Source organism: Marmota marmota, unplaced genomic scaffold, assembly GCF_001458135.2.
Source record: "Marmota marmota marmota unplaced genomic scaffold, marMar, whole genome shotgun sequence".
NCBI lineage: Eukaryota > Metazoa > Chordata > Mammalia > Rodentia > Sciuridae > Marmota > Marmota marmota.
The window spans coordinates 2968880-2992432 of NW_026000242.1; the positions used below are offsets into that span (position 1 = coordinate 2968880).

The 23553-nt window shown below is 40.3% G+C and overlaps 1 long non-coding RNA gene across 1 annotated transcript in view; it reads left to right on the forward strand.

The window, feature by feature from the left end:
* Positions 1–16: 16 nt before the first annotated feature.
* LOC125613973 overlaps positions 17–23553 on the forward strand; it is a 38733-nt gene continuing 15196 nt past the window's right edge. The window contains exon 1 of the long non-coding RNA XR_007344620.1: positions 17–918. This is a non-coding gene — a long non-coding RNA (uncharacterized LOC125613973). The remainder of the gene's footprint in view (positions 919–23553) is intronic.

Sequence of the window (23553 nt, forward strand, 5' to 3'; positions counted from 1 at the left end):
CGAGCCGTCACGTGTGCTCTCGTAGCGCGTCCCCTTCGCGCACTTTCTCGGCTCTGCGGCCTCGGCTGCGACTCCGGCCCCTCCCCCGCAAGGATGGGGAAGTCAAGGCAGCAAGCGCCGCGAGCGTGCGTCGGGTTGTCGGCGCGCACACCTCGTGGTTCTCCTTGCGTGAATTAAGAGTTTGTGCGGGGCTCCCACATTTGCTCTGCTGGAGTTAGTTGCCTCCTGTACTGGGTCGCATCCAGGACGTCTTAAACTGGCTAGTTTCCTCTCCAGATTGCGTAGTCCCCTTTTCCTTTGCACGACCACCTTCCCCGCTCCTGGCCTCATGCCTACCTCCAAGGGAGGGCTGAAAGCCAGAGAATTACCTCTGGGAACACCACCGACAATTAAGAATCTGGATGAACCCGCCCCGTTGTGAAATTCACGTAGTTTGAACTACTCATGGCACCGAAACGTATCAAATGTGGCCGTAGCCAAAAACTACCCTCGATCAAGCCAAACTGCCCCTGCTTCTAGCATAGTAAACGTACACCCCTGGCAGAGGCAGTAAAAACAAGAGCACATCTAACAAGTAACTCCACCACACCTGGACAATTGCACGGTTATACAATATGTCCTTGCACGCATGAATACCTATGCATGGCTCAGGACCTCAGCACAGTGGCTTACTGTGATCCTTCCAAGGTGACCAAGCACTGAGCCATTCCACCCCAGCAGTAAAATGCATATTTACCAGTCCCAAGCCCAAAGCCAACACTGCTGCCAGTTCCAACTCTCAGACTGTGGTCAGTAGCAGGAGGAAACAGACGCCTAAAGAGAAGGAGAAATACAATTTAAATAAAATCTAAATTCAACTAGAAGAGCCAGACTCTCTGAACCAGAGGAGATAAAAGTCCTGTGCTTGGAGCTGCTGAGGTACATTTTTTTTTTCTATTTGCTTGTTTAGTTGTTTTGTTTTGCAGGTTGGTGGGAGCAGCTATGGTTTATGTACTACAGCCTCCTCTGTTTCTCCCTGCTGTGGACTTATATCCTGGTTATTGGTCCGAGCCCAAAGAAAGCACTGCTGAAGGCAAGACTGTTTCTATAGTTGCTTAAAAACATTGGTTTAGAGGAAGGAATGGCCAGTACAATTCTCCAAAAAATATTCCTTCTTCTCAACATGCCACAGTAGCAAGATTTTGTCCCCTGTCCATGAGTTTTTTCCAGTTATCTTAGCAGAGAGCCCCCTTCCCATACCCAACAGTACCCACTAACAACTTGTGAAAAGACAGTGTTATGGTTTGAATATGGTTTGCCTGTGCACACCAGAAACCATGTTGGATTTGATTGCCATTGTGGTGATATTGGGAGGTGATCTGGTGATTAAGGGGTGTCATGAGACACAACTAAACCATTCAGGGTCACTCCAGGTGAACTGGGCTGGCATGAAATAATCACACAGAGAGAGATACCTTTTACTTTGGGTTCTGTGATGGCTCCTCTGACCCAGCTCCCACAAAGGAGGCAAGGCAGGCAAGAAAGACAAAGAGCACACCTCGAACCCAGGTTTATTGGGGAGGAGCCATTCAAATGAGGCAAGGGGTAGGATTACAAAGGAACAGATGAGTGTAACTCAACCCCACCAGGTAACGCCTACTCCTGGAGCCACACCTCATTCATTATCCAGTGGAGGTAAAGCCCAAGTAACTGCCAGGTGCAATAATTCAGTATCTCTTGCTCAGGACTTAAAGGCTTGTATTTCCAGAGTGGCTCCTGACATATTCCCCCTTTCTTAATATAAAAAGGTAATTAGGGAATTACATCTTCCAGTCACTGGATTCTTGGTCCGAGGGCATCATGACTTACTATTGAGACACAAAAGGAATTAGTACAAAACATATTATTCTAATAACATATCATATAGAATGTTTTAACATTTTTTAAGATTAAAGTCATTTAATTAACTTTGAAAGATCCAGGTTGTTTTTATTACTCTGCCAAACACTCATCAGAATATTCTTAATCTTTTCCCAATTTTATTGGGAAGCATTGTGTTTGGCCACAGTAACACAGACATATTTAATTGGGATGGCATTTAAGCCTTTCCTCAAACCATAGAACAGAGGGCTCATTTGTATTATTCATTATAGTGGCTTTTAGAGCATTTAACTTAGTTCTAATCCTTCCGTCAGCACTTATCTGACTATGAAGGATCTTGGAAGTAATTTAAGTCAAATTATTAAGAAAATTCACATGTTGTAAGTTTTAAAACATAGCCATAAAGGCTGTAATTGTAGAAGCAATGAATAATATTTGAAGTAGTTACTTCAAGGATCATGAGATCAAGAGCTTGCCTAGATTTGGTTAATGGTATGCACCTGTTTCCAAGCCTGAATCTTAACTTTAGCATTCTAGCTGGCAATAGGACAAAGGAATGTTGATGTAGGATCAATGTCCTTTTTCTCTATTATAACTAGTGATAAAATTAGACAAGTTGCATTTTTTTATAGGCTACAGGATATTTATTATCCTTTCTCTTAATTTTCACATTTAAGGAGTCTCTTAGGTCTGTCAGTAATGCAGAAGTTCTGGAGACAGAAGTCAAGCACCAGACATCCTTTTGGATGCCATCTCACTGAGGGTTAAGGCTTCTGCAATTGTCCTTGTCAATTCTAGGAGACCAGTCTGTAAATAACTGGCCTGTATAGGAAAATTCTATTTTAACAATCTTTCTATTTTAACAATTGTCCAGATATATAAAAACAGTTTTAATTTATAAGGACCACCATAATTGGCTGGTTTAGGTTTCTCATACGCTGTCTTTTTCTCAAAAGATATTCCCAAACAGCCTGTTTACCATAGGATCAACATATAGATAAGTGACCATTATAGTCAGTACAATTAATCTAGTCACATGGATGGATTTTCCAGTCCACATTGTAATGTACATTAAAATTGGACTTGAGAAATGGGTCCACAGGAGTTTCTTCATAATTTTTACTTACCTGACAAGCTCGTGATGTTTACGTGGCTGTAAACTCTATAGCTGGGAGTTTTACCTTCCTGTGCCAGGTTTTTCAGTCACTTTCACAATGACAGGTTTAAATGCTCCTATGAAATCTGACTTAATTTACTGAATCATATTCAGTGACAGTAAGACTCTCAATATTACAATTTAAGAAAAAAAAATTTTGAAATATTTGTAAGATCTAGTATGTGCATATAGGGTCCTGTTTTCCTCCTTTATTTATTCAATAAAATTGAGTAGAGGCCTATAAGTCATAGTAGCAATGAATAATATTTGAAGTAGTTACTTCAAGGATCATGAGATCAAGTTTGAGTTATAGACAATAGTACAAGTATTTAAAAAATAAAAAAAGACTTACCATCTTTAGTTGGTCATGAAATTTGACAAGTCATTTGTTAGTTATGTTGAGTTCAACATTAATGAATTGGAAAGGGACCATGTTAAATAGAATCTTAGCCTTCACTAAATGTATGACTTGATTTTTGACTTTAACAGAATTACCAATAATGAAGAATGTAATAAGTTACATATAAAAATTTTTATTTTGAAATTAGCTCTAGATGAATTTTAAGTAATTATCTTAATTTGGAAAGAAGCAAGAGACAGAGTTCTTAATTTAGGAGCTCTGGCCTTTACTAAGGGCATAAGAAATATGTATGTAGAGACATCTTTCCAGAATAGAAAGTATACATGTTTAATAAGCGTAGGAAAGACATTTTGTTTTCTATCATTAACAAAAAATGAACTAGAAAAATGAATAGCCTTTATTTACCAATCTATGAAAAGTTGTTATTATTGTTATCAAGCTCAATGTTGACTTTGGGGAATTAGTATCTCAAATATTAGTGGTAAGAATAAGTCAACAGCATTTTTTAAGATAGTGATCTAATTTAGAATTTTATATGACATTGAGTTAGTAAGGATATTTTGAGGGATCCATGTCAAAACAATCTTTATGTATAAAGAAACAGTTGTATGAGTATCCTTAATAACTTAATGTAGTAAAACTAGCTTTAATAATTATGTATAATTTATGGCTTTACTAATTTCAAAAAATATCAATGTATGTAGGGCATCAGCTCACATTATTAAAGTTGAGAAAAGGTCTATTATGTTAAATTTCTTATTGAAATAAGTTATCGGCTGTTGAGCTGATTTATTTATGGCTGTCTAATATTTTAGGGGTAATATTTTCAGGGTTATTTTCCTCAGTGACAAACTGTTGACAGGGGCTCAAAGTAACACCCTGTTTCAATGTTTAGAGGCTTCCAAAATGTGTTTATAATTTAGGAGTAAAATTTTCAACCAGGAAGCTTATTTTTCTTGGGGTAAGATTAGCATTTTAATCTCTTTCTGTCTGTATGTTTGCCTTTCCTTTTCTTCTGTTCAACTATGGGGTAACATCCAAACTTGGTTAGGACTATGTTAACCTTTGTAAATCCCTTGGAATGTCTGAGGCTAACTGGATGATAAACTCATCTTTGGAAAATGAGTGGCCCCCTATTAATCCAAGGTGCTATACTGTCTTTTGAGTCTCTCTATGAAAACAGTAGGATTTTTGTAAAGGCTTACTAAAATTATTTGTTAGGCATTCTGTTTACTTGTTAGATATCTGTTTTGGGGAGTTGTCTGTGCTCCAAACAGATTATTAGGTTTGTTCCTATTCTGTGTTATTGGGACTTGGTTAAGATAAATTTCCTTGAAAACTGTTTTTAAGATAGCCCTCTATTTTAAAGTTTAGCTAAGTAATAGCATAATCTCTCTCTAGATAAGGTTAGACGTTTTGGCATAAATTTTGAAATATTACAATACATGAATTTGGATCTCTCAAAACTCCAAATTCATGTATTGTAATATTTGTTCTGGTCTATGTTAAGTTTGAGAGATCCTCTTTGATCTTTCTTTCTAGTAGGTAATTTTTAAGGCCTTCCCTGTTAATAGTAATTGAGACTAGATATGAAAATGAGATAGATACCTTTTACTGATCATTGTAATTTCCCAGTATATTGACTAGGTGATCCATTTCGATGTAACATGTAAATGGACAATTTAAAAAGAACCGCCAGTCTCTTCCTGAGAGAAGTTCTCAAAATATCCCTGTATCTCAGAATATTATCCTTTAGATAGGTGTCTCTTAATTGTATTTTAGAAAATATGATTAGGGTTCCTTCCCATTGTAGGGATTAGTATATAAGTCTTACCATATGTTTTATGGATAATAGGTCTTGTCAGAGAACTTTTATAATACTAATGAATTTCCAACAAAGTGTGTAACTTTTATTGCTCAAAACTAACATATTACTTTAATTTGGAGAACATCAGTCCCAATAAAATGTTTTCCCAAATCCCACAAATATCCAACAAACAGAAGTAATATGCAAGAATCAGCAGTAATCATTACTGATGTCTTTGAATCAATCAAATTAAGTCTCCAAATTAAGTTAAATTGAGGAGAAGTGTCAAAATTGGAATTCAATTCAGTATTTTAAAACATTTATTGTTTGATCAAGGATGTATGAATTTGATTCGTTAAAAATTTGTCTTTGTTCAAACAGCAAGAATTATTAGATGTAAACCTAATATTTTAATAAGCTCTGTCATGTCAGAATGTGGACAAAAATCTTAGCTTACATCAGCATAATAAAATCATGGGAAAACACCTGAAATACCCTAGAATTAATCAGTTCAAATTCTTATAGTCAGTCCAGTTATACATAAATCTGCTTTTCAATTGTTTTAACTTTCTATATTATCTATCTAGATAATTATATAAAGATTTCCCTATTTAGAAAAATCCTTTTAACATTAAAATCTAGAATATAAAGACCTTTGTTTTACCAAAGATGATTTCCTTCCTAGGACCTCCAATATGCACCTCCTCCCTGATGAGGTATCTTCTTCTTCGTTTAGAATTTTTCTTGGTTATACTTTGGAACAATTCTGTAAATCTTAGAATCTAAACAAATTCTTATACCTTGATAAGAAGAAATATCTCAATGAAAATATAGTTAAAGCCCTTAGACATTTTTGTTGACAGAATCATGTTTATCATCTTATAAATTTTGTACTATAATTTGAGAATAGAGATTACTTGATTGTTATATTATCTTTTGAAAGAAAAAAATTTATAGTAAAATACATTTATCTTAAATATTTATAACTATAAAAAGCAGAGTATCAGATAAATACATGTATAAAAGGTATAAATTATGTGTTTTCTAATGAAGAAAAATGATTGGAAACAAATAGACATATTAACTAAACAAATAGACATATTTTAATTATCCTATGGATTAAAGAATATAGATTATTTAAATAACTGGAAAAACATGTATTAAGAATAAAAGGTACAGTTATAATTATCTTATGAAAACTATATGGGTCTTAAAATATTTGGATCCATTTTAACTTATTGTTAACTAGGAGTACACTCTTATCTCTATGTGATGTCACAAAATTTCTGTGAACATATCTGTCTATATTCTGTATTTACATAATTAGAAACCAAGAAGAATAAGGATATTTGATTGCCATGAGAGGTTATGAGAAAATTATCTCAGATTGCCGGGCTTTTTTTAAATCTCATGGTGATCAAACGTGTCCCCATAGCTTTTAAAAATCATGTAAGGAAGCATATGCATGAAATCCTTCATTAATGCAGTATCATTCAGTAATAATACCATAGAGAGAACAAATTAGGTTGTTTAGCTTTACGAACAAGTCAGGTGGAGGGGTGTAATAAAGAGTTGTGTCAAATTAGATATTGCCTGAAAAAGGAATTATTTTGTTAGTAATGAAAACCTAAGGGGGCTGGAGGGGGGGCGGGGAGTAGGATTCTGACAGGTGGGCATCCTTAAGGGAGCTGCGAATAGGCAGGTTTTGTAGCTCTGTGTATCTGCCTGCGTAAGGCAATGTACCGGTTAGTAATTGAAGCCCTGCTTCACTGACAGAGGGAAGGACCAAAGGAAAGCCCGTGAAAACACAAAAGGCGGGAAATTTCCCACCATTTGTCCAGCAGCCACATGGCTGAAGGATTTCGCCATGCACAAATGTGGACCCAAAGTGCAGCCCAAAGTTTTGCCTGGGGTCCTGTGCATTTCACATGTCTGATTTCTAGCAGTTTTGGTAATACCTTCCTGTGGCTTGTCAATATGAGTCCACGGCTTGGCGCCATTCAGTCTGTGCTTTTGCGGGCAGTTATTATGGTGATGAAACAGTGTGGAGCCTGCGGGCATGTCCACTGCCAGCATCCACAGCAGGCAGGCTTTGCACTGCCTTGGACCCACCAGGGTGGGGCTTGTTGCCAAAGGCAGGGTCCCTTTTGGGGCAAGCGCCCCGTGAGCTTCCTGAGTCTGTGGCACTTGGTTGGATTTGTCCACTTTCTCCTGCCTGGAGTACCACTGTGTCTGCATTGTGTGGGCATTTTGCCAGTCCCCTGGGGTCGCAGTCCATGAGTTCCGGGGTCAGGGTAAGCAGGTAGCACTTTCTCAGTCAATGGACCATTTCTGTGCACCTTCCCTTAACAATGTGTGCTCTCCCCTGGGCGATTTCAAAGGTTTATGCAGGTGCCAGTGGGCTTACGCCTGGGTGGCCAGGCCAACATGCCTTGGATTTTCCATCCATGAGCCCCGGATGCACTGTGCCTGGTCCACAGGCAGGAATCCCGGGCCCTAGACCTGTGTACTTTCATTCCATTCCCACGCCAACGTTAGTGCTCTCCAAATGGTGGGAGGCGTAGGATTATGAGTGGTTGCATAGGGAACAGTAACCATGCTAAAGGCTTGTACCCCTCCCAAACAGCAGCTGAGTCACAGCTACTCCTGATCTCGGCAGTACAAGAATGTAGTAAAGAGGTTCAGTACAAACCGAATATTTACAAAAAACAATTAAAAAATAAAATTCACTTCTCTACAGGTAAAGGATTCCCGTATCAAGTCTTACCACAAATATTTCTTTCTTTCCTTTCTCTTACTCTGCAAGCGCAGATTTCTAGCATATAGCCCAAAAATCTTTACCTAATTTTTCAAAATACAAAAATTCACAAAAAAGAATCCAAAAAAGATCCTTCAAAGCACTTTTCCCATGGGAGAGGATTCTCTATACTTAATTAGGGTCTCTAGAATGGCAAAAAATGAAATTTTTTGGACTTTCTAAAGATGATAGATTCCCAGGTGCTGTAAGTTTAACATCACAAATATTTCTTCTGTCTAATTCACTTACTTTCTACAACTTAACCCATAATACCCTGAAATCCTAAGCACACTTAAACCCACTAAATTTCTAAAATTCACTCTGGAGTCCCTGTATGGGCCACCATTTGCATGACACACGACTAAACCAGTCAGGGTCACTCCTGGTGAACTAGGCTCACATGAAATAATCACTAAGAGACAGACAGACACCTTCTTCTTTGGGTTCTGTTATAGCTCCTCTGACCCAGCTCCCACAAAGGAGGCAAGGCAAGCAAGAAAGAGAAAGAGCAAGCCTCGCCTTGAACCCAGGTTTATTGGGGAGAAGCCATTCAAATGAAGCAAGGGGTAGGATTACAAAGGAACAGGTGAGTGTAACTCAACCCCACCAGGTCACACCTACTCCTGGAACCACACCTCATTATCCCAGTGGAGGTAAAGCCCAAATTACAGAGGGGTAGGGTAATTGTTCAGTATCTCTTGCTCAGGACTTTAGGGTGTGTATTTCCAGAGCGGCTCCTGACAAAGGGAGGTTAATGACTTTTTCACTGAAGAAGGTCTGTTCTCCAAAGAGTAGGTCATTATAAAGCAGGCCGAGTCTCATGTTTTGTCTCTCCCAAAGCACCTGCTTTTCCTTCTACTTTCTGCCATGAGTTGAAGAAGCACGAGGCCCTCACTGGAAGCTGAACAAATGCCAGGGCCATACTGTTGGATTTCCCAGCTTCTAGAACTGTGGACCAAAACCTCCTCTTTATAAACCACCCAGTTTCAGGTATTCTATTATGGCAAAAGAAAACGGTGTCTAAGATAGAGGGTCAACCTTTCCTCATCTCCCTAAATCCAGCATTCTACCACCCTGCTATACCCATGCCAGACTTTGAAGAAACCTCAGCCACGGGGGGATTATGCAGTTTCCCACCTCTTCCCACATCTGCTTCTTTCCCCCAAAGCAAATGATGTCTTTATGTCCTTTTGATGTAATTACAGAACCATCTAATTCTCTACACCAAACCACTGAACCATTGCTACCTCCAACTGCCCATCTAGACCAGCCCTCTGTGGTCAGTATCACCTTACCAGAAGTGGATCACCCAGAAGTCTCTTGAGACCAACGCAAAAATATCCCTAGCACTGTATAGCCCCCAAGGGGAAATGAAGGGAAATGCCTAGATTCAGAATACCCTGCAGATGATTTAATTTTTCCGGGTTTTTTTTCCCCCAACATAAAACTTTTCTACAAGAGCAGAAATGAAGACTGCAAGTGTTGAAGTCCCCACAGAAAACAGAGATACATGTTGAAGTGTGGATTTAAAGATAGTGAACTGGTTTGCCCACACAAACTGCTGACTTGAGGTGACAATTTGCATGGAACGATTAGTAGAGTAGGGCCAGCTACTTGCTCATTTTGATTTTGATTGGCAATTTCAAAGGAAAACTGGCAAAAATGCTCAAACGTGGTTAATTTCCTCCTTGCCTGCCCTCCTCTCTAATCATTATCTACTTTCCAAGCCATTCTCAGGTGATAATCAACAACCCACCAGACTATGTGCTGTATAACCACAGGGCACAGAGGAAAGCACATTGAATGTTAAGTCTGAAGGTTCAACTTTCTAGCTGTGGGGACTGGGATAAGTAACCTCCCAGGACCTTCAGTTTTCCCATCTGTAAAATAAGGATCTTAATCCCTGCCTGTCTCATAGGGCAGCTAGGATTAAAACATGGATATAAAATAGCTGTACAAATTATAAAGCCCCCCCCCCCCATAAAAGCATTGCTTGCAGGTCACATTAGAGACACCAATTCTAATCCTGGGTGTGCAACCAGGTTACTTTGTGATTTTTGTTTTGATCAAAAAGACCTTGCAGTCCTGACCATCCCCCACTCCTTCAGGACCCCCAGAGGACCACAAGACAGGAACAGCTGTAGGCAAAGTCACCCTGGATGGGAATTAGAACTGAATTGTGCAATTTTTAAAACCAGCTCTGGTTTGTAAACAAGCCAGCACTTCCTCCATCCCTCTGAAATAACACCCAAGTTGGGGTGGGGATATAAACAGAGGGCAAGGCAGCACTCAAATCCCCTCTACCCCAACTTGCACAGCCTTGTTCTGATGCTGCCCAACATCATGACAAAAGTCAACATGCACAGTATTGTATGTGAGTCTGTGTGTATGTGGGCAGGGGGTGGGGGGTACTGGGAATTAAACCTAGGACCCTGTGAATGCTCCAGGCAAGCCCTCCTCCAGTGAACAACATCTCCAGCCCAATTTGTGCAGTGATTCAATGACAGACTCATATCTCTGTATTAAAAAATCTCCTGAGCCTACGGTCAGACTTCAAATTGCCTCTGCCCTGCCCATCTCAGGCCATTCTAAACTAGGGCAAGAAATGGGGCTAGACAACAGGTCATAGTGTGCCACTTTTTATCCAGATGGAATCACATTTAAAAGAACATTAAGGATAGCCACAAAGAAAAAGGAAAAATAAAATGCCAAAAGCCTAATGCTACTTCCTTCTCATCCAGTTATCTTCCCACATGCTCACCCCCTCCCCCAGTCCCAGATTGGCCAACCTCTACTCATCTGTTCTACCCTAGAGCTGCAAAGTCCCCAGCATACTGGCTTTCAATCCCAAAGAAAGGACTTGGAGGATGCAATGGAGAGATCGTGGACATTTTGTTGGCCATGTACTCCCTGGCAGTGACAAGCTAGGATAAAATGAAGGGCCAGACTTGCACCTTCCAGCGGAAGAAAGTGCATGACCACTGCGTGCACCAATTTCTTCAGACGTTTTATGAGTATATTCTCTTACTTCACAACCACGGTCACTCTGTTTGATCCTGACCTAAAGATTGGAGACAAGGGAAGTGACCAGTTTCCTCTCTCTTCAGTTTCCTTCGTTGTCACATTCTTTAGAGTCCTTCTTATCTCACTGCCAGGAACAACAAGCTTTCCTAGGCACTGACCAGTGTTTACCCCAACATCATCCTTCAGATTTACCGAGATCTCCCTCAGTACCTAGGCTAGGTTACAATCCCTCGCTCTAAGACTCTAGTTCTCTGTACAGAGCCTTTGATACTTCCTCTCTGGTCACATTACTTAACTCCGTCTTCCTCTCAAACTGCAAGCAGCAGGAGGGTGAAACTCTGTCTTAATCCTATCTGTTCCTAGAGTCCAACACATTCCTGGCACACTGTTGGTGCTCAGTGATATTTATAGAATATGTAGGAGCAAAGAACTGTCCTTCTCTTTGAAGGTTTGATATTGGAGCCTATGAAATATACTGACAATAGTCAGATTAACAGGAAAAGAAATATACAAATTTGTTATGTGCACTTGTGCAAAAGAGCCATATATAATAGACGACACCAACAAAGAACAAAAGGTTGAAGTTTACACAGCAGCCAAAACTTCAGAGAAGAATAGGGACTTGGGGTTTCTGAGAGGAAGTAATCACAGGTTATGGGAGAATGGGGGGAGGAAATGAATGGCAAATAAATGTTATTATGTTATGCAGATATAGTCTCTTAGATAAAACATTCCTCCAAAGAAGGGATGATGTTGACCTTTGCCTTTCCTAAGCTCTGTTTGGTGAGATGATAGGGAGGGGGTTTAAGACAACTTGCCTTTCTATGGGAGGAACTCTCCTTAGTCAGATGAGGACATTTTAGAGAAAACCTAACCCTGTGCTTCTGGAAAGAAAGTGTGGAAGACAGGGCAGAGAAAGTCAAAGAGACCTTGGTTTCCAGGCTGTTTTCTGTGGCCCTTTAGTCTCTTTAAGCTGGAAGTACTTAGCATGTCAAGTCACCACATTTAGGGGCATCATTTTCTGATCACCCAAATGATAATGCACATATATGAATGAAGGGAGAGGTGACACCTTCTTTTCTCTCAGGGTGAGAGTTGGCTAAATGGTCAGTGTACACTCCCTTGTTAAAAATCTTTTCTTACCACTACCCGCTCCCCACCATTTCTTTCTCCCAAATCTGGCTTCTGAGTCCCAGCCAGTCCACAGTTATTAAAGAAGAAAAGGGATCCTCCTGAACTTGGGGTAGTAAACGTTACTCCCTCTTCTATATAACCTTAGCCAAATAATTACCATTTATCTCAACAGCCAGGGCAAAATAAAAATAACCCTTCTGCTCCCAAAGAAATAACTCTTCCTCCTGCAGATGCCAAAAACTACTTTAGTTAAGGCAAAGTTCATAATAATTTATAAGTTGAAAACTACAGATGGACTCAGAGCGCAGAACAAATAACTTTTATTCTCACTTTTAAATAAATTCTAAAAGGAGGTTTTAGAAATAGAAATAACATAACTTTTGCATATCGGGATTTACATTTGCATAGCATTATAACAGCATTATCTATCTTATATCATCTCATAGCAACCCTTTGAAGTGAGCCCAAGCAGGAATTATTGCCACTACAGTTACCAGACCCAGTTCTGGGCTGCTCGCCACTCTGAAGCCAATACTCAGGAGACAGGGTTGGTGGGAAAGAATCAGGTTTACTCAAGGGCTGGCCCTAAGAAGATAGAGAGGCTATAGTCCGCAAAGCTCTTTTTTTTTTTTTTTTTTTTTTTTTTTGAGAATGCAGGGGTACAAAGGGCTTTTATAGGGAGGAAAAGGAGGTGCAGTGAGACAGTGACCAGGAAGGCTACATACTGAGTGGGGTCTTTGTCATCTTGGGCATGTGTCTCCTTCCCCTTCCCCTCCCTGGCCAGAATATCACAGTCTACCTCAATCTCCTGGAACTACTCCCTATATTTTCTTAAAACAGACATGGTACACTTCTGTAAGTTAAACCTCACAGCAATTCACATGCTTTGCATTAGTTGATGCACAGAACTAAAGGCTAAAGAAGGGTGTTATCCTTCCTGAGGTCATTAGATTCTGTAAATCTAAAAAAAGATTATTTAGCAACCAACATCTTAATCATTTAGATGCAGCTTCTTTTAGAATTTAGAATGCAAAGCAAAAGGGAGGGTACATCATCATTGCAAAATACATAGTGAGGGAAGCAAACTTCTAGACCCGCAAAGGGAGGGAAAGTTTAACTGAGAAGAACAACTCCCAAAAGAGCAGCTAGTGCTACTCAGAACTGGTCTGAGCCAGGCACAGTCCCTCATACCTATAATCCCAGCTACTCAGGAGGCTGAGGCAGGAGGATCTCAAGTTCAAGGCCAGCTTTGGCAATTTAGGGAGACACTGTCTCAAAATAAAATAGAAAGTACTAGGGGTATAGTTCTGTGGTAGAGCACCCCTGGATTCAACCCCTAGTACTGGAAAAGAGAGAGAATTGAGGCTTAGGAGGGGAATATTACTTGATTTCCCCAAAACTACACAGGCTAATTAACCTACAAATACTAAGGATATTTAAACCCAGGTTTTCTGACTTTTTATACCACATCTGTAATCCCCCTTCCAAATAGAAGAGCTGGAGTTTCAAGTCCTGGGTATCTTAGAACAGTGAGACCAAAGCAGAAAGGAGAACAGAGAGTGGTCTCCTATTTTCATTGTTCAGCTCTGCTTTACCCTCTGCAAATCACTGCTGTCTTTCCTACAGGCACCTCCCTCCGTGTGATGCTCCATCTCCTGACTGTCTCCTCAGGCCCCTATTGGGCCACTAGACAGTAGTGTTACTGTTAGAGCTCACACGTCCAATCTTGTTTTCTGTACTGCTCTCGGAGATAAATTTGATGAGGGATTAGGTTCCCAATGTGATTCAAACTCTGCAAAGGAGCACAGGCCTTAAAGGCTGATCAAGCTATGGTTTCACTGTTTACCCTGATCCCGTGAAAACTCAACTTCTTGAACAAGGAAGCCTTTGGAACTTCCTCACAGAGTGTGTGAAGTGAGGACAGAAATGTTTATTATTGTTAGGTACAAATAAGGACAAAAACCTCCTGACATAAGATGATGATCTGCTGAGGGTCGCTGGGATGATACCTCCTTCTCTGTCAGAGAAGGAGGAAGACTAGAGCTGTCCCTCCTGGGTCTACAATGAATGGGAAGATCTTAAGCTGAAGACTCTTTGAAAACTCCTGAATAACTATAATTCAAAAATTTAGATGTTCTTCCCTCAGGGACCTTTGCAATACCTTACCTGGAGGAACGTGGCGTTAGGCACAAAAGTGCCATAGGAGGCCACCAATCAACTTGGATGCAACATCATTTAAATTTAGGGTGTTTATTTCAACGGATGCCTGCGTGCTCTTTCAGGGTTAGCAAGACAGGGAAAGTAAATCCTTAGACCAGTTCCTAGCCTTTCCTCTCCTTCCTGCATTCTATAGACCTAGAATTCTCCAAGCCCCTCTTTCCATTCTGTACCTGTCTAAACAGACCAACATGCTCCTGTCTCTGATTTTTTGTCGACTCATCAACTAAAAGACCACTTCTTGACCTCTAGAAGCCCTAAATCCTGCTTTGTGTCCCCATTGAGATATTGACCATGTTCTGCCTTCCATTGTAGCATCTATTTTGGTATTCACCACCTTTTCTAAATTGCAATTATATCTTTGGACCTATTCCCCTGTCTTGCCTGTAACAGTGAGGGGCATGTGCCAGGAGGCAAGGATACCTTTACCTTGGCACCTCCTACCCTTTAGTTCTGTAAAGAAAAAAAGGTAAAGTTAATGCTCTTGGTAGATTGATTCTCCCATCCTTATTTCCATTCCAAAGGATGTTAGAAAGACAGCTGAGGGGGCTGTCAGTACCAGGTAAGTCAGCCAGGCCAAAAAATGAGACTTTTTGCTGCAAGATACTTTCCTGAATGTCCTACTCATTATCCCCTGTCTAAAAATGGGACATAAGTGTCCATAAAGGATACAGTACCTGCAAGGGACTTGAAGAAAGAGAAGTCAGATAAATATAAAATAGCAGAAATATGTCAATTCAGAAAGAGTTCTGCTTTGAAAAGAGGATGATAAATGGCTTTGGGAAAGGTGCCTGGGCAAACTTTGTAGAGAACAAGACGACTGGAATTTTGCTTTCTGGTATGTGCATGGTCAGAGGGGAAGGGAGAGTGGGGAAATCCATGATTCTCCAGCCAGGAAGAGGCAGGAGGTTATTTTAGATGTCTGAGGAGAATGAGAAAAGACTTCAAGGGAAGCGATGGCAGCAAGGGAGGGTATAGGAGCAAATAAGGAGGATGTTTCAAGTTGCAGGAGACTGGGAAGGTCAAGGGTAAGAAAAACCAGAGGAGAGGTATGGGGATAGCAGAACCTGGAATGGAGCACCTCATTTAATTCATTTCAGAGCTGTGACCCAGGGGGCACCGTGGACACTCTGAAGCCAGTTTGTCTTGAGAAGCACTTCTTCAAGGATCCATTCATCAGGATGACAATCATGCTACACAATGCCACTTTAGTCCATCTCCTGCTACAGCACTGGGTGGCACCTGTTCATCATGCAGATAGTCTTCCGCAGGGCACCACAGATTGATCGTCCCTCTCACTGTCTGCTGTCTCTAAATCTATCACACCGGAAATGTTACACGGTGTCATCAGCAGAATTAACACCTGTTAAAAATCATCATTCCCACTAGACTCAAGCCTGCAAGCGATTTTAATGAGGCCCTGCATAAAAATACATTTTCTCCAAGCCCTTAAACAAATTATATTAAATCCTCCACACCAAATAAATTATTGAAACAGCAATTAGGGTTTGGATCATACCAACAGACCTACTCAGAGGCACATGCAGTCTCATTTGGGGTTTGACTCTACACCAGGGTTAAAAAACCACCTAAGTTGAGGGTGAAGTGAAATATCCGTTTCCTTTCAGTGGTTACTTAAACAAGAATTTCAGTGCTAAATTAGCAGTGGGTTTTGTGTATGAATTTTCTTTGCATTCTAACATTATGTAAATGAAAAACCCAATGAAGTGCAAATTAAGACTATTCTTAATTCTAAAAGGCTGCTATTCTGTGATAATGAATACTTCATAGTCTGCCAAGCTCCGTGTGTGGTTGCTGCTCCCCCCATCTGCTTTATAAGCCTCTCAGCAGGGGGACACCCACTGTGTCCTTATCCTAGGATTTTTTTTTTCTGCCCACTAAAGTCAGATCCAACCACTCCTCATCCCCTCTTCCTCCTCATCATTTAATCTTGCCAAGATCACCTAAGAGAGAACAAGTGATTGAAAAGGACTTAACCTGTACCAAGGAATGGTGTGGAGAAACGCGGTAGGCTTGATATCCAGGAGCCAGCTCACCCGGGTTTGTATCTCAGTTCTGTTGTGGATGAGCTTCAGCATCTCAGTTACCTTCCCAGAACCTAGTTTTCTTCATCTGTAAAATGAATTACTCACCTTTGCACATTTAAAAGATTTCATGAGATTATACATGTCAACCTTTAAAGCAAATCCCGGCACAGAAAACTTGCTCAACAAACAATACCCGTTGTTATTTTGGAAAGTGCAGGTTAGATATTGCTGCTGTTTAGCTATTTGGCAATTGTCAGGTTTTTATTTGGATTTGTACGTGTCCCTTCAAACTCATAACCAGGTAGTATGTTGCTGTACAAACTAGTCTCAGGGTTGGTATATAGCCCAGTGGTATGCCTAGCATGTACAAAGCTCAGGGTCTAATCCCCAGGACAACCTCACTCCCTTTCAGCCCACCCCCCAAAGAAAAACAAAACAAAACACTAGTCTTAAAAAAAAAAAAAAAAAAGATATTTCTTAATAAATAGGCATGAGGAAGTCACCCAGCCTGTCTTAGGAGGCGCAGGGCAAGCTCAGCTCTCAGGTTTTGTTATCTTTCTTGAGTACCTTGTAGGAAACCCTGGATCCCAAATAAATGTATCAGTGTTCTGAGGCCAGGATACATCAGATTCCTGGCCAACAGTTTCCCATTAAGGAGTAGGACCAAAGACCAGACCACCTTGAGCACAGCTCTGGAGGAGGAGTTAGTCTGGCTGGTTTGCTAGATTTTTATGTCTCCTCCATCCAAACCTACTCCTGCTAACCATGTAGCTAGAGCAGCACTAATTTTGCCAATAAAAAAGGGATATTTCTACCATCGTTTACTTCTTTTTTTTTTTTTGTACTAGGAATTAAACTCAAGGGTGCTTTACCACTGAACCACATCCCCAGTCCTTTTTTATATTATAATTTGAGACAAAGTCTCGCTACGTTGCCTAGGGCCTCACTAAATTGCTGAGGCTGGCTTTGATCCTCCTGCCTCAGCTTCCTGAGCTGCAGGGATTACAGACATGCACTACCGTGCCTGGCTATATTAATTAAATTATCATCAGATTCAGATTTTGATCACTATATCTGACATTCTTGGTGGAGCCTCTTATCTAACTTGAATTCAGGATGCTTAAATGCTGATCACACTTAAGAGCACAGATTCCTGATAAGGACCCTTCAAATACTAGTTGTTCACCCCCAGCATAGATTAAAGTTCATTTATGCACATGTACCTGACACTGTTTATATTAAAATATTTTAAAGTAAATTATAGGGAGATACAGCTCAGTTAGTAGAGTGCTTGTCTTGCATACACAAGGCCCTGGGTTCTAATCCCCAGCACCACACACACACACACACACACACACACACAGCCAATTATAGGCAATGTAGCAATTATGAATAGGGAAAAGCTGCTAGCATCCATGGTAAAAGAAGGAGGTATAAAGATAGATTCTTTTTTTGTGGGAATATTTGTGCCTTGGGTTCTTACATGTTTGATGTGGCCTTGTGATGCCTAGGATTTATGTAAGCTACAGTCAGGTATTATTACACTGATTTGGGCACTACCCTAGGGCAGTCATTTGTCCCAGTCAGGAATTCATGTCTCATATTAGAAAGCCTACACTCCAAAGTAGCTATTACAAGTATTTGAATATCCTAATCTCAATCGATACAAGTGATTTAATTTACTAATTAGCATAACAGCTATAGAGAATGGATTTTCATTAGTGGCTAGTTAATTAGCTAAGTGAAAACTAGCAATGGGTTTTCATTAGTAAATTCAGAAGTATTCAAGACATATGACTTGTCAAAGGTGTTTAATAGACATACCCTTCCATTGCATGGACCCCTTAGGAATATATTAAGTTCCTCTAGCCTCAGAGGCAGCAATGAAATCTTGATCACTAACTCCTCCTGTGTCCTTGGGTCTGAAGATTCTTGTTGCCAGTTACCATCCCGAACTGAAGACCAGCTCTGGAATGTTATACTTGCATCTAATAAAGCACATTCAGGTAAGGTGTGATAAAAGTGAGGCCAAAGTAAGGCAGAAACATTCATTGTTTAAGACAGACAAGAAGAAAGCATCCAACTGGTACAAACAGTACAAGCAGATCTGACCAAAACTGCTTGCCAGAAAGTAAGACCCTAGGTTAAATCCATGTACATGCTAAAAGATACACTTGGGGGAGAGAAAAACACAATGCTGGGCACATTTTGAACTATGTGCAAACATGGTGCAAGCATAGTAATAGTGTTGCAATAGAGCTTAAGAACACGTTGATTTCTACCCTGGAAAGTCTGGTTCCCAGGAAGATGTAGCAGTGTTCAGAGACCAGGATACATAAATTCCTGGTCACATCAGGTGACAGTTTCCCATTATGCAGAAGGAGAAAAGACCAGGTAATATGTTGTTCACCCTTGGATTTCCTTCCTATTCTGTCTATAGGGTAGAATATGTGAATCAATGCAATAAAGTAATTCTTACCAACAGTCTTTTTGTGAGCCATGTTTGATTTCTATCATGCATAGCTAAAGGACCCACTAAGTGAGGACAAAGGCACCTAGCAGAGAGGGAGGGCCGTCATATGCTCTGCTGGTAACAATTGTTTATTTAATAAGCATCTGTATGTGTGGCAGAATTTGATGTGATCTTTGCTATCATTAAAATCTGGCAGTGAGGTTATGAGAGTAACAAACCCTCACAGGCTGTAACTCGGCAGCTATCTTTATCTTTCGAATAACTAATGATAGGCATGACCAAACTCACTTAGGTCAATTTCAACATGTGGTTATACAGTGATCATGTTAGAAAACCAGGGTGAGGCTGGGGTAGCAGGAAACAAGTTTTAGGATCAGTATATTAGCTGCAATAAAACTTCACCTGCTTATCACAGAGACTCAAAATGATGGTGGCTTATATGAGACAGAAATCCATTTTCTCTCACACATCAGCTAGATAGATCAATGCCATGCTCCAGGCAGCTGTCAGAAGTTCAGGCTTCTTCTGTCTCCCTGTTCTGCTATCCCAGCATGCCTCCTTTGTCTGTATGATCCACAATGGCTCACCAGCACATTCTGAATTCATCCAGTAAGAGGGGAAGTGCACAAATTCATATGTATACATCACTTTTGCCCACAGACCATTGGTCAAAACTTAGTCACATGGCCACCTACTTGCAAAGGATGCTGAAAGATAGAGAATTAATGTTGAGCAATATGGAAGAATTCACTTCCCATTAGAAGTGAAAAGTAATATTGAAAAACAGTCAATGGTTCCTTCCAAGATCATAAAGAAAACAGTAGTGAGAATCAGTAGGCAAGTTTTTAATAATTGTGTTATGGTTCTAAAAACATTGAAATACGTATTATACTCTTTGTTAAATAGTTATTTCTGTAATATTTGAGCAATACCATCCCCTTACCATCTCAGCCAATATGCCATTCCTCAGGATGCTGTGGGCTTCCCCCAGGATCAGGTAACGGAAACACCAATTACTGCCCCACCAGGGCCTCCCAGACTGATCCAGCCTAGTGGCCTCTCTTCTCTGTTTGGTTGGTACCCAAGTCTTACTGAATATTTATTTGTTTACTTATTTGGTACTGGAGATTGAACCCAGGGGTGCTCTACCACTGAACCACACCCCCAGTCCTTTCTATTTTTATTCTGAGACAGAGACTTACTAAGTTGCTGAGATTGGCCTTGAACTTGTGATATTTCTGTTTCAGCCTCCTGAGTAGCTGGGATTACAGGTGTGTGCTACCACACATTGTTGAGAGCCACAGCCGAAGGGGCCCCAGCAAACTTCCAGCTGCCGGCTGATGATTGGCTCACAGCGGCCCCAGCAACATCTAGCTGATTGGCTCCTCGGCCCCAGCAACATCTAGCTGATTGGCTCCTCTGCGGTGATGCTCATTGGGCTGTTTCCCTGCCCTTTCAGACCACGGAGCTGCTCATTGGGGGACTTTTTTGGCTCCGCCCACGTGACCCAGCCAATCGGCCTCAAGAGCAGGAGGATTGTGGGAGGTGGAGAGAAGCTTATGTGGGAGAGAGAGGCTTGTGGAAAGCCGGTGGTGGCAGTTGAGGCTCTGAGGGTTTTTCCTGAGAGGCTGTTTTGTTTGGCGTGTGTGGTTCTAAAAATAAAGTTAGTTTCTTTTGACAAGTGGCTTCTGATTGTGCCCAGCCAGACTGCGGCAACACATGACTGTCTTACTGAACTTGTAAAATGTGTCAAATATAACTTATGGCAACAATATCTGAAAATCATATTTTATGAAAAAGTTGATGATACCTAACCTAATATAGAAAAGGTTTGGGGATGAGCAGCTTAGCTAACACTTTTAAACATTTGTAATACTACTTTTAAGTTTTATTTTAAGTGCCTATAATGTGCCAAGACCTGAACAGGGTTCAGTGCTTTATATGTGCTCTCCAAGCTCTCAAAGGAACCCTGTATGCTGGAAATGATTTTCATATTACCCACAAAGTAGCTGAAGTTCACAGACATTGAGTTCCTTGTAAAAGACATACAGAAGGGGCTGGGGTTGTAGATCAGTGGTGGAACATTTGCCTAACACATGTAAGGCACTGGCTTCGATCCTCAGCACCACATAAAAATAAATAAATAAAATAAATGTATTGTGTCCATACTGTGAGCATCAGTATTATGCTCCTTGGCATCATATATATATATATATATATATATATATATATATATGTGTGTGTGTGTGTGTGTGTATATATATATATACACACACACATATAAAGACATACAGACAGAGTCAAGATTTTAAACCCTGGGTATGTATCTTCAAACTAGAAATTTTTTCCATAGGGCCATGGTACTCATAAACAGAACATATGAAGAGCTCTTGCAAACAATAATAAAAAGACAATTTTTTAAAAGGCAAAAGAATTGGACAAACACTTTACAAAAGATAATACATTCAGAACCAACAAGCACATAAAAAAGGCTCAGCGTTTTTGATCATCAGGGGAACCAAATTAAAACCACAAAGGGACACCACTACATACCCCCTGGGAGGGGAAAAATTTAAAAATTCTAACAATACCAAATGTTGGAGAAGCCGCAGAGCAACTGGATCTTTTATGTAATGCTGGGGAAAAATATAAAATGCTTTAGCCGTTTGGAAAACTGACGTTTTTCATATAAATATTTCTCTACTTCATGATCCAGGAATTTCAAAAGAAATGAAATTATCTCTCTATAGGAAACAAAAAAAAATCTATATAAGAATGCTCACTGTGGCTTTATTTCTAAAATTCTGACTATGGAAACAATGCAAATGTCCACTAATAGGAGAATGGGTAAACAAATTGAGGTATTTTCATACAGTAAGACATTGTCCAGCCACAAAAAGTAACAGACTGTTTAAACATACAACATAGATGAACCTCAAAATTATTATGTAAAGTGAAAAAAAAATCCAGGCACACAGGAATGTGGTCCACTTTCATGAAGTCCAGGATCATGCCAGTCTAATCTCCGGGAATAAAAACAGAACAGGAGGGATGGATAACTGGGAAACGGCATGGAGAAGCTTTCTGGGTGATGAAATTTTCTGCATTTTGATTCAGCCACTGGATACACAGGTATATTATCAAAACTCATCAAACTACATATTTCTCATCTGTTCATTTTCCTGTATTATGTTTCAAAAATAAGTAAAATTTGCTTATGAGTTGCATCTCCCAGTATTATGCTCCTTGGCATTGTAAGTATTCAAGTTAGACAAATGCTTATCAGAGATACTGTAGAGGGTTCAGGTTGAAAGTTTAGATTAAGTAATTTTAAAAACTCAGAAATTTGCTGGGCGTTGTGGCGCCTGCCTGTAATCCCAGAAGCTTGGGCGTCTGAGGCAAGGGGATTCCGAGTTCAAAACCAGCCTCAGCAACTTAGTGAGGCCCTAAGGAACTCAGCAAAACCCTGTCTCTAAATAAAATATAAAGAATGGCTGGGGATGCAGCTCACTGGTTAAGTACCTCTGAGTTCAATCCCTGGTACTGTCCCCACCCCCCATCTCCGCCCACCCACCAAACCAAACCAAACTAACTCACTCATATTTTTAGGACTTTAATATACATGATCCTGAACTAATCATATATTTGATTAAAAAGCAAAATCTACCTTCATTTTCTATTTTGGAAAATTCAATATGGATTGAGAAATGGATGCTACCCCAAACTGAAAACCATTTAAAATTTGTTTCTTTTTCTTTCCTGAAGTTCTCCTAATTAGAGAACTTCAGTTAGAGAATATTTTCTCTAACTGCTTCTCTCCTGACACCCCAACTCATCAATTTCTGCCCTTTCTTGAAGACTCTATGAGGAAGTCAACAGCACGAGGAAGACTTCCGTATAGACACCATTGCCCACGTTGGTGCTCTGTGCTCATACTAGGTTTACCTGTGGCAGAGCATTTATCCCAGGCTAAAGGATGCCAAGATTCCCTCCAAGGACCATAGCTCTTTGAACATGTGATTCCAGGCTTGAAGAATGAAGAGAAGTAGCCAAGCTGTCAGCAGTAGGATCTTCATTATGTCCTACAGGTGTTACATCAAATGATAAAACATGACCTTTGTTTCATTGGAAACCACATCACTTAGAGTTTGGTTGGAAGTAGTACTTCCAGCTAAGAGAACCAGTTGAGACTGTGGAACTTGGGTAGAGTTGGAGTCTTGCAATTTTGGGGTGGGTCGCAAAGACACTTAAGTTCAGCAGATACATGAGAACAGATCTCTATGGATGCCAGGGACATGGGGTTTGAAAGAAAAGGACGAATGAAACTCAAGGCCAAATGCTGAAGCTAATATTTACTAAGAACATTCTATGGTGTCAGATTCTGTGCTAAACACTCAGGGCCCATTAATCTTATTTAGTCTGCATATGACTCTCAGGAGAGAGGTTAAGTAGGGTGCCCAAGATTTCACAGCTAGTGAATGATAGAACTGGGTCTCGTTTCCAGGTCTGTCTAACTCAGAAGTCTGTTTGTTTAATCACCAGTCTCTCCTGTGTCCTAGAAAGGAATTGCCAGTCATTTAACCCTGTCTCTTGGCTCCTGGTACTTCAACCAGCCCAAACTGGCAGTCCCCTTTGCTATTACTTTTGGTTTTCTGGGAAGTGGAGTTGATGACATT